Here is a 17,031-nt window from a genome sequence, read left to right as displayed (position 1 = left end):
TAGCTAGATAGGGAAACTAAGGTAGATCAACCCCAAAACGTCCAAATAAAGCCCAAAAACCAACCAATAACCCAAAACAATTAAATATCTGAGCTAGATCTTGCAGAAAGTCGGCACAACGGTCATATCAAACACACAACACACAATTTAGGTATTGTACGCAGCCTAAACAACATTACACGCCTCATTATGCCCACCCTGCCACTGAACTGCAAATTGTGCGTTCTTTGCGAAGAACGCAAGGCACGACTAAGTGCTGAGAGGAGGTCGAGGCTTCCTGGACGACCTTCTCAGCTAGACTCGTCCACTTGTACGAGAGCCACAAACCGAACAACACCTGGAAGTTCGATCAGCGAAAAGTCTACTTATAACCCGCGACCGCGTGGCCAAGTAAGCCAAGTCTTGCCTAGTTGGCAATCGATTCTCCGTACGAGTCTTGTAAGTGATCTATCGTCAACTTGATCACCGAGGCTGGGACAGCCTGTGCAGCCGTCACCATCTGCACGAACCGGACCGAAGGTGTCTACCGGTGTTGCGCTACGCGTGCGGTCCGTCAACACACCGCCCCATTGTGCCCGGTACACCCGGTCGAAGCGAAGCAGGTCCACGAGCGACCCAGGCCAGATTCCGGACGGGAACTGTGCGCAGACGAGCGAGTTGGAGCAGAGCGGTTGAGAAGACCGCGAGGAGATTCGGAGAACTGTACTCCGGCGCGAGAAATCACGTGTCCCCGAGAGACACGGACACTGCGCCGGATCGAGGAAGCAGCGCCGGCGATCGAGACCGCTGCCAGCAAGCAGGGTGCAGCAGTTCAACCACCGGGCCCGTACACGCCACACACACAAGGTTAGTTGGTTAGGTTGTTAGGAGTAGGGAATTAGGGTCTTGAGGGCTGAATAAAGTGCCGCATTAAGAAGAGCAAACGTGGTCTTTTCCTTCCCCTATTGAGCCGATCTTGGGATAGTTCTGGGAGTCCTTGCGACTGAGCGGGCGTAACTGACCGTAAGTTACAGTTCCGTGGGACAACACGGAAACGCTGGGTAGTCAGCAGGATTCGATTGGAATATTTTTGGTTACCTGAAAAAAGATTACGTCATTCGGCTAAATCATCCAAAAACATAACTAGAAATGTAAAATTTAACCTTCAATGTAAAATAAAAAAAAAATGTAGTCAATTTAAACTTGTAAATTTGCAGGCAAAAAAATTGCACTCCTCCGTCCAAGGTATCCCGTACTTACACGAACGACCAAGGCGGAAAAAAAGTTGGAACGCTAACTTCAACTCGCTGGTTCTCAGCCAAAACTCAACCAATCTGGATGATTCCTTTTTCCAGAGATTTGTACGGATCTCCAGATGAGCCTAGAACTTTGCAGATCTCGATTTGATCAATCCTCTAATTACTACGACTAAATTAGTCGGAGCAACTTTTTTTCCGCGTGTATTTCCGAAAAGCGACTCAAACGGGAATATTTTTGCTACGCTGAAAAATACAATAACTTTGCTAAAATGTTAGCAAAACCCATAAAATTATATATCAAAATTTCCGTTATGATCTCAGGATTACGATGAGCTTCTCAAATTTCCATTATTTTCACAAAAAAATTCACAAAACTACGTAAAACTACAGAAAAAATAAAAACGCCACATTTTATGACTAGAACTTTATGATAAAATCATTGATTTCATTGATTTTTTTATGAAAATGTTTCAAATGATCTAAATTATATGTTTCAGAATCATTCTGAGTGTGTTTTTCCCTGAATACTAAAAAAATTTAACAAAACTACGTAAAATACAGAAAATTTGATACATTCCTTTAGAACTTTATTTGCTTCATGATAAAATCATTGATTTATTTTATGAAAATGTTTCAAATGATCTAAATTACAAGTTTCCGAATTATTCTGAGTGTGATTCTTACTGAGTACTACAAAATTTTACCAAAACCACGTAAATTACAGAAAATTTGATACATTCGTTTAGAACTTTATTTGCTTCATGATAAAATCATTGATTTAGTTTATGAAAATGTTTCAAATGATCTAAATTACAAGTTTCCGAATTATTCTGAGTGTGATTCTTACTGAGTACTACAAAATTTTACCAAAACTACGTAAAATACAGAAAATTTGATACTTTCCTTTAGAACTTTATTTGCTTCATGATAAAATCATTGATTTATTTTATGAAAATGTTTCAAATAATCTAAATTACAAGTTTCCGAATTATTCTGAGTTTGATTCTTACTGAGTACTACAAAATTTTATCAAAACTACGTAAGATACAGAAAATTTGATACTTTCCTTTAGAACTTTATTTGCTTCATGATAAAATCATTTATTTATTTTATGAAAATGTTTCAAATTATCTAAATTACAAGTTTCCGAATTATTCTGAGTGTAATTCTTACTGAGAACTACAAAATTTTACCAAAACCACGTAAATTACAGAAAATTTGATACATTCCTTTAGAACTTTATTTGCTTCATGGTAAAATCTTTGATTTATTTCATGATACTTTTTCAAATGATCTAAATTATAAGTTCCTGAATCATTCTCAGTGCGTTTCTTCCTGAATACTAAAAATAAATTACCAAAACTTCGTAAAAAACAGAAAGTTTTATAATTTTTATAATTTTATGTTGGTATTAGAATGTAGAGCATTGTTTTGGAAGCTTATTGTATGGGAGCAGTTCTCTACAGAATCAGTCTTTTTTCTTTAATTTTATTTTTTGTATTTTTAATCCGGCTGAAACTATTTTGGTGTCTTCGGTATGCCCAAAGAAGCAATTTTGCATCATTGGTTCGTTCATTTAATTTTCCATACAAATTTGGCAGCTGTCCATACAAAAATGATATGTGAAATGTGAAAATTAAAAAAATCTGTATCTTTTTAAGGAATTTTTTGATCGATTTGGTGTCTTCGGCAAAGTTGTAGGTATGGATATCGACTACACTGAAAAAAATGGTACACGGTAAAAAAAATTTGGTGATTTTTAATTTCACTTTTTGTCACTAAAACTTGATTTGCAAAAAAAACACTATTTTTATTTTTTTATATGTTTTAGAGGATATCAAATGCCAACTTTTCAGAAATTTCCAGAATGGACAAAACATCTTTGACCGAGCTATGATTTTTTGAATCAATACATATTTTTTCAACAAATCGAAATATTGTTCGCAAAAAACTTTCATCTTCATTTTTCGATGTAAAATCGAATTTGCAATCGAAAAGAGCTTCAGTGATTTTTTTTATAAAGTGCAAGTTTTCAAGTCAAGCTATTTTTAGGTAACTTTTTTGAAAAAAGTCGCAGTTATTCATTTTTTTAAATAAGTGCCCATGTTTGCCCACATTTGAAAAACATATTTTTGAAAAGCTGAAAATATTTTTAAAAGGGCCTAACATTCAATATTATGCCCTTTTAAAATGTTAGTCTTGATTTTAAATTTTTGAAAATATTTTGTTCGAAAAGATCGAAAAATTTCACAAATGTTTCATATTCCAACATTGTAAATCGGACCATTAGTTGCTGAGATATCGACATTAGAAAATGGTGGGTTGTTTGGGTGAGACTTAGAAAACATGAATTTTCCTGTTTTTTAACCTTTGAATGGCAATATCTCGGCAACTAAGGGTCGTATCAACAAAGTTCAAAAATATAGAAAATTTTCTCAGCTTTTCAAAAGTATGGGCACTAATTTTAAAAATGAACAACTGCGACTTCTTTTCAAAAAAGATACCTAAAAATGACTATAACTTGAAAACGGTGCACTTTATAAAAAAATCACTAACATACTTTTAGATTGAAAATTCGATTTTACATCGATAAATGAAGTTGAAACATTTTTGCGACGAATGTTTCGATTTTTTTTAAATCTATATTGATTCAAAATTTATAACTCGGTCAAAGATTTTTTTTTGCCCATTCTGTAAATTTCTGAAAAGTTGGCATTTGAAGTCCTCTAAAACATATCAGAAAATAAAAAAAATTAAAAATAGTGTCTTTTGCAAATCAAGTTTTAGTGACAAAAAGTGAAATTGAAAATCACCAAATTTTTGTTTACCGTGTATTACTTTTTTTCAGTGTAGTCTATTTCCATACCTACAACTTTGCCGAAGACACCAAACCAATCAAAAAATTTCATCAAATGAAACAGATTATTGTATTTTCGAATATCATTTTTGTATGGACAGCTGACAAATTTGTATGAAAAATTATATGAACGAACTAATGATGCAAAATGGCTTCTTTGGGCATACTGAAGGCACCAAAATAGTTTCAGCCGGATTAAAAAATACAAAAAATAAAATGACCGAAATCTCAGTGACTTGCTCATGGGTGTTTTGAAAGATTTTCATAAAAAAATTTATCAAATTTTCCTACAACAGATGATTTTTTTACAGAACTGTGAAATTTTCTGTATTTTACGTAGTTTTGGTAAAATTTTGTAGTACTCAGTAAGAATCACACTCAGAATAATTCGGAAACTTGTAATTTAGATCATTTGAAACATTTTCATAAAATAAATCAATGATTTTATCATGAAGCAAATAAAGTTCTAAAGGAAAGTATCAAATTTTCTGTATTTTACGTAGTTTTGGTAAAATTTTGTAGTACTCAGTAAGAATCACACTCAGAATAATTCGGAAACTTGTAATTTAGATCATTTGAAACATTTTCATAAAATAAATCAATGATTTTATCATGAAGCAAATAAAGTTCTAAAGGAAAGTATCAAATTTTCTGTAATTTACGTGGTTTTGGTAAAATTTTGTAGTACTCAGTAAGAATCACACTCAGAATAATTTGGAAACTTGTAATTTAGATCATTTGAAACATTTTCATAAAATAAATCAATGATTTTATATCACGAAGCAAATAAAGTTCTAAAGGAATGTATCAAATTTTCTGTATTTTACGTAGTTTTGGTAAAATTTTGTAGTACTCAGGAAGAATCACACTCAGAATAATTCGGAAACTTGTAATTAAGATCATTTGAAACATTTTCATAAATAAAATCAATGATTTTATCATGAAGCAAATAAAGTTCTAAAGGAAAGTATCAAATTTTCAGTATTTTACGTAGTTTTGGTAAAATTTTGTAGTACTCAGTAAGAATCACACTCAGAATAATTCGGAAACTTGTAATTTAGATTATTTGAAACATTTTCATAAAATAAATCAATGATTTTACCACGAAGCAAATAAAGTTCTAAAGGAAAGTATCAAATTTTCTGTATTTCACGTAGTTTTGGTAAAATTTTGTAGTGGTCAGTAAGAATCACACTCAGAATAATTCGGAAACTTGTAATTTAGATCATTTGAAACATTTTCATAAAATAAATCAATGATTTTATCATGAAGCAAATAAAGTTCTAAAAGAAAGTATCAAATTTTCTGTATTTTACGTAGTTTTGGTAGAATTTTTTAGTATTCAGGAAGAATCACACTCAGAATAATTCGGAAACTTGTAATTAAGATCATTTGAAACATTTTCATAAAATAAATCAATGATTTTATCATGAAGCAAATAAAGTTCTAAAGGAAAGTATCAAATTTTCTGTATTTTACGTAGTTTTGGTAAAATTTTGTAGTACTCAGTAAGAATCACACTCAGAATAATTTGGAAACTTGTAATTTAGATCATTTGAAACATTTTCATAAATAAAATCAATGATTTTATCATGAAGCAAATAAAGTTCTAAAGGAAAGTATCAAATTTTCTGTATTTTACGTAGTTTTGGTAAAATTTTGTAGTACTCAGTAAGAATCACACTCAGAATAATTCGGAAACTTGTAATTTAGATTATTTGAAACATTTTCATAAAATAAATCAATGATTTTACCACGAAGCAAATAAAGTTCTAAAGGAAAGTATCAGATTTTCTGTATTTCACGTAGTTTTGGTAGAATTTTTAAGTACTCAGTAAGAATCACACTCAGAATAATTCGGAAACTTGTAATTTAGATTATTTGAAACATTTTCATAAAATAAATCAATGATTTTACCACGAAGCAAATAAAGTTCTAAAGGAAAGTATCAAATTTTCTTTATTTCACGTAGTTTTGGTAGAATTTTTTAGTATTCAGGAAAAAACACACTCAGAATGATTCTGAAACATATAATTTAGATCATTTGAGACATTTTCATAAAAAAATCAATGAAATCAATGATTTTATCATAAAGTTCTAGTCATAAAATGAGGCGTTTTTATTTTTTCTGTAGTTTTACGTAGTTTTGTGAATTTTTTTGTGAAAATAATGGAAATTTGAGAAGCTCATCGTAATCCTGAGATCATAACGGAAATTTTGATATATAATTTTATGGGTTTTGCTAACATTTTAGCAAAGTTATTGTATTTTTCAGCGTAGCAAAAATGTTCCCGTTTGAGTCGCTTTTCGGAAATACACGCGGAAAAAAAGTTGCTCCGACTAATTTAGTCGTAGTAATTAGAGGATTGATCAAATCGAGATCTGCAAAGTTCTAGGCTCATCTGGAGATCCGTACAAATCTCTGGAAAAAGGAATCATCCAGATTGGTTGAGTTTTGGCTGAGAACCAGCGAGTTGAAGTTAGCGTTCCAACTTTTTTTCCGCCTTGGACGGAGGAGTGTTAACACAACAACAAAAATTCAAACATTTTTAATTTCAGATAAAAAATCAACATCAAAGCATGTTGATTTTTTATCAAAAATTTGTATGGAGAATTTTGTTTTCTTTTTTAATTTAAAGTGCATGTGTTTCTTGGGACTCTGAAGTCCTTGCTTTAAAAAAGCAATGAACTTTAAAGTTTTTAAACAATTTTGAAATGTTTATAATTTTATAATTTTATAATTTTATAATTTTATAATTTTATAATTTTATAATTTTATAATTTTATAATTTTATAATTTTATAATTTTATAATTTTATAATTTTATAATTTTATAATTTTATAATTTTATAATTTTATAATTTTATAATTTTATAATTTTATAATTTTATAATTTTATAATTTTATAATTTTATAATTTTATAATTTTATAATTTTATAATTTTATAATTTTATAATTTTATAATTTTATAATTTTATAATTTTATAATTTTATAATTTTATAATTTTATAATTTTATAATTTTATAATTTTATAATTTTATAATTTTATAATTTTATAATTTTATAATTTTATAATTTTATAATTTTATAATTTTATAATTTTATAATTTTATAATTTTATAATTTTATAATTTTATAATTTTATAATTTTATAATTTTATAATTTTATAATTTTATAATTTTATAATTTTATAATTTTATAATTTTATAATTTTATAATTTTATAATTTTATAATTTTATAATTTTATAATTTTATAATTTTATAATTTTATAATTTTATAATTTTATAATTTTATAATTTTATAATTTTATAATTTTATAATTTTATAATTTTATAATTTTATAATTTTATAATTTTATAATTTTATAATTTTATAATTTTATAATTTTATAATTTTATAATTTTATAATTTTATAATTTTATAATTTTATAATTTTATAATTTTATAATTTTATAATTTTATAATTTTAAAATTTTATAATTTTATAATTTTATAATTTTATAATTTTATAATTTTATAATTTTATAATTTTATAATTTTATAATTTTATAATTTTATAATTTTATAATTTTATAATTTTATAATTTTATAATTTTATAATTTAATAATTTTATAATTTTATAATTTTATAATTTTATAATTTTATAATTTTATAATTTTATAATTTTATAATTTTATAATTTTATAATTTTATAATTTTATAATTTTATAATTTTATAATTTTATAATTTTATAATTTTATAATTTTATAATTTTATAATTTTATAATTTTATAATTTTATAATTTTATAATTTTATAATTTTATAATTTTATAATTTTATAATTTTATAATTTTATAATTTTATAATTTTATAATTTTATAATTTTATAATTTTATAATTTTATAATTTTATAATTTTATAATTTTATAATTTTATAATTTTATAATTTTATAATTTTATAATTTTATAATTTTATAATTTTATAATTTTATAATTTTATAATTTTATAATTTTATTTTCATGTTTTCAAAGTCAAACTAAAAAGTGACAACATACATACCATACCAATCAGCTTAGAACACCATACGCGGTGCCCGTGCTGTATCAAGAAGGTTGTTCCATGTTGCTCGGTTCTGGGCTGCAGCTCGCCAGTCTCCTAGGTTGCAGATCTTTCTTAGGTCCGCCTCGATCTGATTACCCCATCGTGCACGCTGTGCTCCTGCTTTTCGGCCTGTGCCGCCATCCGGTCGCGCGCGGTCAAAGAGCATCCTGACAGGATGGTCTTCGTCCATCCTCGCGACATGGCCGGCCCACCTGAGCCTTCCGATTCTCGCCAGGGTGACGATTGTCGTTTCCCCAGCAGCGCGTGCAGTTCGTGGTTCATGCGCCTTCGCCACTCGTTTTGAGCTGTACGTACTCCACCGTAGATCGTTCGCAGCACCTTCCGTTCGAAAACTCCAAGGGCTCGTTCGTCCTCTTGCCGCAGCGTCCAGGTCTCGTGGCCATAGAGGGCAACCGGTCTAATCAGTGTCTTGTACAGGGTCAGCTTCGTGGCGCGTTGCACTCGATCAGATGTCAAGGTTTTCCGTAATCCAAAGTAGGCGCGATTCGCAAAGTGGATACGAGTCCGGATCTCTAAGCTGGTGTCGTTGTCGGTCGTTACCAGCGATCCCAAGTACACGAATTCGCTCACCTCCTCCAGCACTTCGCCATCCACAGCTAAAGGGGTGAGTCTTGGGGGGCCAACGTCCTTTGAGCCCCTCCCTTTCATGTACTTTGTTTTCGTCGTATTCATGGCCAATCCAATTCGTCTTGCTTGCGTCTTTAAGGCGGTGTAAACCCTTTTCACCGTCTCTAGGTCTCTCGCTATAATGTCAATGTCGTCCGCATAAGCAAGAAGTTGGACTGTCCTGTTGCAAATCGTGCCTCTCGTGTCTATACCAGGGATCTGACAGGCATGCACTTTCCCGAAGTCACCGCCAGCGGCGCTGTCAATGTTGTTTACGTGGGGTTTTTGAAAAGGTAGTATGAAACAAATTAATTAATTTTTATCTAAAAATTAATTAATTTTAAGTTTTAAATATCTTTTGTTTATATATTAAAGTCAATGGCAAGTATTATGTGCAGATTTCCTCATTTATTATTTATAAGACCGATAAACAAAGTTGTACTAGAACAACACGTAACATTAAACCAAAAATTGAATATATTCAGTGTCCTTGAAACAAAATTAGCTTTGTAAGATTCTTCCTGACTGTTGGTTTAAATTTAATTACACTTGTAGAATACTCAGTTAATTAACATTTAAACATAATTCAACAACGAGTTGGAACAACATATTTCGATGATTATTCATTGCATCCTGTTCTAAAATGTGATTTGCTAGTAATTACACCAACAAAACCGCATTTATAGAAAAAAGAAAGCAAACTGAATAAATGTCAACAGTGACAATGACATAGTCAAACATACGTGTGCTTTAAGTTCCATAAATATTAAAGTTCAAATCTGAGATTAAACGTAAATCTTTAAAAAAAAACTACAATTGCTACAAGTTATTTGAATATTAATAAAAGTTCAAATCTGAAATTAAATGTAAATCGCTAGAAAAAAAAAACTTGATGATAAAAAAAAAGTTTTTATTTTTTACAATTCATGTGCATACAACATTTTCAAAAACCTCGCTGCAAAAACTTGGTTCGATCTTGGTTCGATTTTGACTTCACTCGCTTTGTATGTGGATGACAGTCGTGACGTATCCGTGGTCTATACCCGCTCTTCGCACAACTCCCTCAAGTCCGATGTTAAACAGCGCATTGGATAAGCCGTCACCTTGTCGTAACCCTTGGTGCGATTGGAAGGGGTCCGCTAGCTCCCCTACCACTCGCACGTGACACATCACACGATCCAAGGTAGCCTTGATCAGCCGAGTCAGTTTGTCCGGAAATCCGTTCTCGTGCATGATCTGCCATAGCTGTTCGCGGTCGACTGTATCTGTAAGCTGCCTTGAAATCGATGAAGATGTGATGTGTGGGCACGTTGTACTCACGGCATTTCTCGAGGATCTGCCGGAGCGAGAAAATTTGGTCCGTGGTGGCCCGAGCGCCAGTAAACCCCGCTTGATAGGGGCCCACGAACCTCCGTGCGTACGGTGTCAGCAGACGGCAGAGGATCTGGGAGAGGATTTTATAGGCCGCGTTGATAAGTGTGATACCGCGGTAGTTGCCGCAGTCCAGCTTATCGCCCTTTTTGTAGATGGGACACACGACACCATCCATCCATTCTTCTGGTAGTTTCTCCTCCCTCCAGATCTTAGAAATCACCAAGTGGATCGCCCTCGCCAACTGCTCTCCTCCATATTTGAAGAGCTCACCGGGTAACCGATCTTTACCGGCGGCCCTGTTGTTCTTCAGCTGCCTGATCTCCTTCTTCACCGTCTCCAGATCAGGTGCCGGGAACTGTTGGTCAGCAGCGGGCGATCCAAGTTGGGCTTCAAAGCCGTCTCCATGCGCTACATCGCCGTTGAGGTGCTCGTTGAAGAACTGCTGCCACCTGTTCAACACCTCGCCTTTGTCCATAAGAAGGTTTCCCTCGGCGTCCCGACAAGTGTTGGCTTGCGGCGCATAGCCTTTGCGGGACCGGTTAACCTTCTCGTAGAACTTTCGCGTCTCGTTCTGCCGGAACAGCTGCTCCATTTCGGCGCGATCGCGATCTTCCAGCTGGCGCTTCTTGAGCTTGAAGACCGTTCTCTGCTGTTTCAGCGCTTGTTTGTACCTGGCCACGTTCTCATCAGTTGCAGCTCTCAGCTTCACCGCATAAGCTGCTTTCTTCTCGTCAAGTAGCCGCTGGCAATCCTCGTCGAACCAGCGCTGCTTTCCAACTCGGACCGTACTACCTAGCGCGGCTTCAGCGGCACTGCCGATGGCCGAGCAAATTCTGCTCCATCCATCGTTGAGGGAGGCAGCGCCGAGTTCCTCCTCCGTTGGCAGGCTCGCTTCCAGCTGCTGCACGTAGTGCTGAGCCACAGCCGTGTCCTGCAGCCGCTCGGTGTTGAACGGCGGTGGGAGCCGGCTCCGTCGTCGATGGTAAGTCGTCGACAGTTTTGAGTGCATGCTTGCACCCACCAGGTAGTGGTCCGATTGGATGTCCGCACCGCGGTACGTGCGGATGTTCCGTATGTCCGAGAAGAATCGGCCGTCGATGAGGACGTGGTCGATTTGTGTTTTTGTTCGTTGGTTAGGCGATGTCCAGGTGACTTTGTGGATGTCTTTCCGGGGGAAGAATGTGCTCCGTACCACCATACCGCGGGAGGCTGCGAAGTTGATGCACCGCTGGCCGTTGCCGTTCGTGACGGTGTGCAGGCTGTTCGGCCCAATCACCGGCTTGTACATCTCCTCCCTTCCTATGCGGGCGTTCATATCTCCGATGACGATCTTGACGTCCCTCTGCGGGCAGCTGTCGAACTTCTGCTCCAGCTTCGCCTAGAACGCTTCCTTCTCGGCATCGGATGATTCCTCGTGTGGGCAATATACGTTGAAGATGTGATAGTTGAAGAAACGGCCTTTAATCCTCAACCTACACATCCGGTCGTCGATCGGCTCCCAATCTATCACACGACTCCGCATCTTGCCCAACACTATGAAGCCGGTTCCAAGTGTCACTTTTAACATGGGGCTCACGCACACTATCAAAACAGTGTGTGTGAACTTCGTATAAAAGGGGTGTCAAACTAAAAAGTGACCTCGTTCGTTTGACAACAGTTGGTGTCAAACCATCGGGGTTTGAGTGTAGTGTTAAAAGATAACCAAGATAACCAAAGAAATAAACAGAATTGAATGGAATAGAAATAATTTTATATTTTTTATATATTTTGAATTTTTATCATATTTTTGAACGAAACCATACCTTTTAATTGTATTATTATATATTTATTAGAATCTTAGAAAATTTTAATTGTGGAATTGAAAAGATTCAGAATTGAAAAAATAGAATATTATTGTTTAGAATTTGTGATGGTTTCAGGTTTTTAATTCTCCAGTCCCCCCTCCCACCCCCTTCTCCCCCGCACACTTTCATCGTCCTCATTTATTTTCCGTCGTCCTAATGGGATGCACACCCCCTCTATCGTTTCAAAAACACAACTCACCGTATAAAAACCACGCATTGCCACCTCCCAATAAACACCAATCCGCTTCCTCGATCACATACTGGGTGCTCCCCTTCCCGTCTTCCGGCATGGCCCGCCGGGGCAACGATGTGACCTGTTCTCCTCCACCTCCACCACGAAGGCCGAAATCAGGAAATCTGGAATATAAATATTGCTGTGATAAAGTCGATCGCAAAAAAGCAACGCTACTTACCAATCAACCGGCCAAAATCCACACGAAACTTTTCAACAACGTAAATTGGTTCGATTCGGTTCAAAGTTTCTCTGATTTGATCAAGTCCAAACAAGACCAACTGAAGAGAACTGTCAAACTGCGTCGACGAAAATCGTGACGTCAAATTGAAGGAAAATCGATGGAAAAAACAATGTCGGGCATGTCGAGTGTTTGTCGTCCGTTTGTCGTCCGTTTGTCGTCCTTTCGACCAATCGATATCGAAACGGTAAAATCAAAACCGCGCGACAGCTTGTACGACGTGCGACATTTTTCAAACAGGGGTGCTGGACCCGAACTGGACGCTCCCCTTGCAGAACAGGTTCGGCTCTTCAAAATCCGACGCGTGGCACAGTTCTCCCAGGATGGGACAGAGGTTCCGCCGGGGCATCGCTGGATTTAGTTATGCAGCTTTTATTTTTGTTTAAGGAAACCACTTTTTAAGTGCCAAGGAGAACGGAACCCGGAGCATCTTAATTAGAGGAAGTGTGGCTCGCGTGTTTGTGGAAGAGGAGGAGGAGGACGGAACCTTCAACTCCCGGCGGGATTAAAAAAGCCGCGTTTTCCCTCTCGTGCCCTAGAGGACGGATGTTTGCGGAAGAGCTGGAAAGGGGAAGTATAAAGCTGGGTACATGCAGTGTGTAATATTAACCCCTTCCCGCCCAGAGCAAAAGCGAGATTTTTTACGTTTTTCTTCATTACTCGTAACTGGATAGACCAAAGTGGATGAAATTTTCATGGGGATAAGTTAACATTCTATATAAACTAATGCAGGTTGAACCAGTTTGAAAAAAATGTATGGTTGCAGAGGAATTTAATGATAAAGACAAAAAATAGTGGTGCTCTGGAGTAACCATGGGCGTGAGAAGGTTAAGTGTTTATTTTGACGAAGGTGATGTGCATGCTTTTGCATGCGATTTTACCATCGGATTTTTTTTTTGCTGTGAAGGACGGTGTACACGAAGCTTGGGACCGTCTACGTTAAGCGTGCTGCTGGTGAAGCTGCTGTTGCTGTTCGTTCCGAGGAACACCTTCACCGACTATAGTCGAACTATTAGTTAAGTACTCATTTTTCGTTCTTTTTTCGTCCACTTAACACAATTTGTTTTTAATAAGTTTGTAGTTTTGTAACTTGTGTGAAATTTGTAATCTAAAAACATCCAGAACGTTGTAAAAATTGTCGTAGTTCACGGAGGATCGGCATTACACGAAATCGAGTTCGATTACACGAAATTCAGTTCAGGTACGATTACATACTTTCGTGTAACAGGGGTCGAACTGGATTTCGTGTAAAATCGAAATTGAAATGTTTCACCGGGTGAAAATTGCCTATTGCCTATATTTGGGCGTTTTCAGATTTTATTTGGGATTCTTATTAAGAAAAATTAAATTTCGATTGAACTATTAGATTGAAAAACAGGGTTATTAATCTCCAAATTATATATTCACAATAAATTAAATTCAAATCAATTCGAGCCAATATCCCCCACCGGAAAGTCTGTTCAACCTGCTGCTCGCTGTACACGCTCTTCGGCAGCGGACTGCCTTATGGTCCAGTTGGCGTCGTAGATACAAACGGTGGAACCATCTCCGGAACGTCGCGAATGTCGGTCTTCACTTCATGTCCAGCAGCTCGCCAGGTTCACGCCGCGGTGCCGTCGGATCGGCAGAATAGTCAAGTTTGTACATTGTTGTGCTTTAGGTCACGGAGGTTACGCAGGAATCGTTCAGCCGAACATTTTTTTCCCGTTTGGGGCCTGCGGATTGTCCGACCAGATCGAGGAACAAAACCAAATAATACGTTGGGGGGCACTCGACCTGGAATGTCAGCGTGAACTGAAGCATGGCCGAAAGCGTCTTAGGGAGTGGCTGCTGCGCTGTGAATAAAATTAATTTGAAAGATTGATTTCCAAATTAGCTAGATGGGAACATACCTAGCTGATACAACTGGAGGCTTATGAAACAAGGTAAGGAGCGCCATCAGCAGGACAACCAACATCCGGTTCGGTTCGCTTCGGAACGCTTCACGTAATGGTTGCGAACAGTCACAGAATTCGTCGGCACTGGCACTGTTGATCTCCACAAGCGACTGGGCGACGTTCGGTTTGCTCCAAGGTTTGCCCTGCTGAAATCCTGTCCACGGCTAGCTGCATCGAAGCTCGGCTACTCCGACGTCTGCTCCAGCATCGTTTTTTGTGTCCTAATTCTGCAAGGAAATATAAATAATTGATCCGCTAAATATTTGATAAAGACCTAAGAGGATAAATACGAACTCACCTGCTAGCGTACGAATTAAAAAGTATTTCATTGCGTTCGTGATCTGTTGCTTTTGCTGCTGCGCACTGTTCGTTGACTTCGTTTCATTGGAGTTGGGCATCCTGTTACTTGCGGGCACGTTCGATCCGGGGATGTTAGAGTGGCGGCGCGTTTGGAAGCATCATTCTCCGGAACCGGAGTTGCGCGGATCGTCCATGAGTCAACTAGGTTGAGTGGGGAGGGTTGCGGGTGCGCGCAAGTGATTGCGACAGCACGTCAGCACCCTTCATGAAGAAGAGAGAGGCTTCTTGTCGATATTGGTTGAGCTGTAGTGACCGCGACAACCACCGTTACCGGAACCTGTTCCTGGACCTTCGGTGGATGAATTCCACCAGAGTGCTTACCAGACTCAAGGCCACCTCCTGTGCCAGGGCATCCATCTTTGCAGGAGTTGGCACTTCCGTTGAACATCACTTGTTGATTATTCGGTCAGTACATGGTAGACGATTCCGGGAAGGTTCCGCTACGAATAAAATGAAGATAAGTGGTTGATGGTTGAAAATGTTTGATGGGTACTTACCAAGCTTCCGAGCTACCAGACTCCCAGATCAGCTGCTGCTTTTGGAGCAACTTCCGGAATGTATCTTCGTCGTATTCGTCACCTTCGCGTTTGTCTCCTGAGCAATTCTCTACGAAATCGGTCTTTTTTCTTCAATTTTAATATTTGTATTTTTTAATCCGACTGAAACTTTTTTGGTGCCTTCGGTATGCCCAAAGAAGCCATTTTGCATCATTAGTTTGTCCATATAATTTTCCATACAAATTTGGCAGCTGTCCATACAAAAATGATGTATGAAAATTCAAAAATCTGTATCTTTTGAAGGAATTTTTTGATCGATTTGGTGTCTTCGGCAAAGTTGTAGGTATGGATACGGACTACACTGTAAAAAAATAATACAGGGTAAAAAAAATTTGGTGATTTTTTTATTTAACTTTTTAACACTAAAACTTGATTTGCAAAAAAACACTATTTTTAATTTTTTTTATTTTTTGATATGTTTTAGAGGACATAAAATGCCAACTTTTCAGAAATTTCCAGGTTGTGCAAAAAATCATTGACCGAGTTATGAATTTTTTAATCAATACTGATTTTTTCAAAAAATCGAAATTTTGGTCGCAAAAATTTTTCAACTTCATTTTTCGATATAAAATTGAATTTGCAATCAAAAAGTACTTCAGTGAAATTTTGATAAAGTGCACCGTTTTCAAGTTATAGCCATTTTTATGTAACTTTTTTCGAAATAGTCGCAGTTTTTCATTTTTTAAAATTAGTGCACATGTTTGTCCACTTTTGAAAAAAATATTTTTGAAAAGCTGAGAAAATTCTCTATATTTTGCTTCTTCGGACTTTGTTGATACGACCTTTAGTTGCTGAGATATTGCAATGCAAAGGTTTAAAAACAGGAAAATTGATGTTTTCTAAGTCTCACCCAAACAGCCCACCATTTTTTAATGTCGATATCTCAGCAACTAATGGTCCGATATTCAATGTTTAAATATGAAACATTTGTGAAATTTTCCGATCTTTTCAAAAAAAATATTTTCGAAATTTTCAAATCAAGACTAACATTTTAAAAGGGCGTAATATTCAATGTTTGGCCTTTTTGAAATGTTAGTCTTGATTTGAAAATTTTGAAAATATTGTTTTCGAAAAGATCGGAAAATTTCACAAATGTTTCATATTTTATTATTGAAAATCGGACCATTAGTTGCTGAGATATCGACATTGAAAAATGGTGGGCTGTTTGGGTGAGACTTAGAAAACATCAATTTTCCTGTTTTTAAACCTTTGCATGGCAATATCTCAGCAACTAAAGGTCGTATCAACAAAGTCCGAAGAAGCAAAATATAGAGAATTTTCTCAGCTTTTCAAAAATATTTTTTTCTAAAGTGGACAAACATGTGCACTAATTTTAAAAAATGAAAAACTGCGACTATTTTGAAAAAAGATACATAAAAATGGATTTAACATGAAAACGGTGCACTTTATCAAAATTTCACTGAAGTACTTTTTGATTGCAAATTCAATTTTACATCAAAAAATGAAGTTGAAAAATTTTTGCGACCAAAATTTCGATTTTTTGAAAAAATCAGTATTGATTAAAAAATTCATAACTCGGTCAATGATTTTTTGCACAACCTGGAAATTTCTGAAAAGTTGGCATTTTATGTCCTCTAAAACATATCAAAAAATAAAAAAAATTAAAAATAGTGTTTTTTTGCAAATCAAGTTTTAGTGTTAAAAAGTTAAATAA

At 35.4% G+C, this 17,031-nt stretch overlaps 2 long non-coding RNA genes across 3 annotated transcripts in view; one reads left to right on the top strand and one right to left on the bottom strand.

Moving 5' to 3' along the window:
* The window catches only part of LOC128093702 (uncharacterized), a 106,706-nt gene that overhangs the window by 77,086 nt on the left and 12,589 nt on the right, over positions 1-17,031 (top strand). The window lies entirely within an intron of this gene.
* LOC128093704 (uncharacterized) lies at positions 12,175-16,332 on the bottom strand. 2 transcript variants are annotated; one of them, XR_008212690.1, is made up of 5 exons: positions 15,297-16,332; positions 14,738-15,239; positions 14,395-14,666; positions 12,443-14,337; positions 12,175-12,386 (listed from the first exon to the last, which is right to left on the bottom strand). It is a non-coding gene; the product is annotated as an uncharacterized LOC128093704 (long non-coding RNA). The 2 variants fall into 2 exon arrangements; XR_008212689.1 differs by having other exon boundaries at positions 12,175-14,337.

The sequence above is a fragment of the Culex pipiens genome, unplaced genomic scaffold (assembly GCF_016801865.2).
Source record: "Culex pipiens pallens isolate TS unplaced genomic scaffold, TS_CPP_V2 Cpp_Un0003, whole genome shotgun sequence".
Classification (NCBI taxonomy): domain Eukaryota; kingdom Metazoa; phylum Arthropoda; class Insecta; order Diptera; family Culicidae; genus Culex; species Culex pipiens.
This window is presented reverse-complemented; position numbering and strand designations above follow the sequence as displayed.